The following is a 3,441-nucleotide window of genomic DNA, read 5'->3' as shown; positions in this document are numbered from 1 at the left end:
AATCCTGTCTTTCACGAACGCACTAAACATATCGATGTTAGGTTACACTTCATTAGGGATATAATATCACAAGAAGTAGTAAGACTTGAAAAAATTCACACACAGTACAATCCTTCAGATATGGGCACGAAAGTGCTGCCACTGGTAAAGTTTAGAAGTTGCAAAGAGCTTCTAAACATCGGTACAGGTAAATGATTTCAATTTTATCGGTTTTTCTGTTAGAGGTGTCACTAATGGAAAAACGTTTTTCTTTGCAGGCCCTTTGACACCAAGGTGGAGGTTGTTAGACATTATGTTGTCAAACGACCTCCCGGACGATGATGAGAACCAATTTTATCAGTCGACATAAATGACTGAACGATAATTCAACATCGAATAATGGATGAACCGACCAAACGTTGCCTTACCTATTGGACGGCTAATACTCTTTGTGGCTTGTTGATTCTTTCCATTGGAAGTTAACCCTAATCGAGCCTACTTACCATATCCTTACTTACCTTATGTTGGCCACTTGACTTACTATATATATTGGTGTTTTCATCCTTGTTGGTCCCGTCCAAAAGTTGAAGCCGTGAGAAAAGAGAAACTGTCGTGTCCAGCCGTGTCTTCTGCCTTCATCTTCTTCGTGATTTCTTCTCCACCCAAATTGCTTGAGTCTTTGTGAACCTTACCTGAGTGGTATCCATCCTAAGTGTGTGGATTGAATCAACCAAGCAAGAGAAGAAAGCAACCATAGGAGAGGGTAGCGCCGACGAGTTGGGGACTTTGGTTTTGATGTTGAATTAGATGTTTAATGGTTAACTGAGCCCAGAAATCACCGTGAGCTGCAAGAGGAAGGTCCTAACAATATCCACAAGAACAGTTGATGGGGCATTGGAATTATTTGAGCGAATGGCTACCACATCAGCCATATGGTCTTCTAAGAGGGCGATCCCAAAGAAAACTCCAGGTGTCTACGAGGTGGACGCTTATTCAGCAATATCTGCAAAAATTGACTCTCTGTATCACAAGGTGGAAAGCATATCACAAGCATCACAAGCTAAGAAGAGCAATTGTGAGGAATGTGGAGCCAAGCACAAAACATCAGATTGCCCAATACTTATGCAAGGAATTGAGCAAGCGGATTACACACAGTGGGGACAATGCCAACAACATAATCAATATGGAGAGACTTTCAATCCCAGCTGGAAGAAGCATCCCAACTTCTCTTGGAGCAACCAGAATCAGAATAAGCCACGGGGAAAATTTCAACAACAAGAGAAGAGGCCTCAATTGGAAGATATGATAGGAAAATTCATGGAGAAGGCCGAAGCTACACTTCAAAATCAAAATGCAGCCATCAAAAATTTGGAAGCTCAGATGGGGCAGCTAGCCATCGCATTGATTGGCAGAACACCAGGTAACTTACCAAGTAATACAGAAATCAATCCTAAAGAGCAAGCCAAGGCCATTACAACTTGAAGTGGGATGCAATTACCTGAAATCCATGTCAAGAGATCGGGTGTGATTGGAGAAACATCTTCCTCCGCTGAAGAAGAGACTGTTGTAAAGGAATCAAGTTCAAAGGAAAATTCAGAAGAATCACAGGATAAGGCCAAAGTCACAGTCAACCCCTACGAGCCTCCGATTCCCTTTCCACAGCGCTTGAAAAAGCAAAAAGTGGAGCAACAATAAAATTTTTTTCTAGAAATCTTCAAAAAGCTCCATATCAACATCCCACTAGCTGATGCACTGTTCCAGATGCCTAGCTACGCGAAATTTCTGAAGGATATCATATCAAATAAACGCAAGCTGGAAGATTATGAGACAGTTATGCTTACGGAGGAATGTAGTGCCAGAATCCAGAAGAAGCTTCCACCAAAACTAAAAGATCCAGGGAGTTTTACTGTTCCTTGCACAATCGGTGAAGTATATTTTGATAAAGCATTATGTGACCTCGGTGCAAGTATTAATTTAATGCCTTTGTCTGTTTTCAGGAAACTCGATTTGGGAGAAGCTAAAGCAACCACTGTGACACTTCAGCTGGCTGACAGGTCACTTACACATCCCAGAGGAATAATTGAAGATGTGCTTATCAAGGTTGAGAAGTTCATATTCCCAGCGAATTTTCTTATCCTGGACATGGAAGAGGACAAGGACGTCCCATTGATACTTGGCAGACCATTTCTGGCAACAGGGAGAGCGTTAATTGATGTTCAAAGAGGTCAGTTGATTTTAAGATTGGGAGAGGAGCATATATCATTCAATGTATTCAAGGCAATGAAACTACCAGCAGAATCTGACAACTGTTATCAAGTTGACGTTATTGACAAGGCAGTACAAGAAACATTCTTACTACACGGTCCATCTGATGCCTATGAGACATGTATTACACAATCCCAATCAGTCCAGTCAGAGTCTTTTGAAGTTGAAACATGTGCAAGATTTTTGGAGACCAACCCGCCATACACCCGAAAGAGGCACTTCGAGGAACTGGGGACGGGAAACACAAAGCCACTACCTTTTGTTCAGCAGCCACCAGTTTTGGAACTCAGGCAATTACCACCACATCTCAGATATGCATATTTGGGGGAGTCAGATATACTTCCAACAATCATTTCGAATACACTCAGTGAGGTGGAGGAAGAAAAACTGCCATGGTACTCAGAGAGAACAAGACGGCGATTGGGTGGACAATAGCTGACATTAAAGGAATTAGCCCTTCTCTGTGCATGCATAAGATTCTAATGGAGGAAAATTGCAAGCCAAGTATAGAGGGTCAGAGAAGATTAAATTCGAACATGAAGGAAGTGGTCAGCGCAGAGATATTGAAATTACTGGATGCAGGAATTATTTACCCAATTTCAGATAGTGCATGGATTAGCTCAGTTCAAGTGGTACCGAAAAAAGGGGGAATCACAGTGGTGAAAAACGAGAAGAATGAATTAATTCCCACCAGAACAGTTACGGGATGGAGAGTTTGCATCGACTATCGCAAGCTCAATGCAACCACACGAAAGGAACATTTTTCCCTCCCATTCATCGATCAGATGTTAGAAAGATTGGCTGGACATTCACATTACTGTTTCCTGGATGGATACTCGGGCTATAATCAGATACCTGTCGCACCAGAAGATCAGGAGAAGACCACTTTCACCTGTCCCTATGGTACTTTTGCTTATTGTAGGATGCCTTTTGGTCTTTGTAACTCCCCAGCCACATTTCAGAGGTGTATGATGGCAATATTCTCCGATATGATTGAAAGGTTTATTGAAGTTTTCATGGATGACTTCTCAGTGTTTGGATCTTCATTCGATGAATGTTTAGAGCACCTGAATTTGGTCTTACAGAGATGCAAGGAGACTAACCTAGTTTTAAATTGGGAGAAATGCCACTTTATGGTGCAAGAAGGCATTGTACTCGGGCATCGAATCTCATCAAAAGGAATTGATGTGGACAAGG

Source organism: Olea europaea, unplaced genomic scaffold (assembly GCF_002742605.1).
Source record: "Olea europaea var. sylvestris unplaced genomic scaffold, O_europaea_v1 scaffold1454, whole genome shotgun sequence".
In the NCBI taxonomy this organism is placed as follows: Eukaryota; Viridiplantae; Streptophyta; class Magnoliopsida; order Lamiales; family Oleaceae; genus Olea; species Olea europaea.
Note: the sequence above shows the minus strand (reverse complement) of the source record.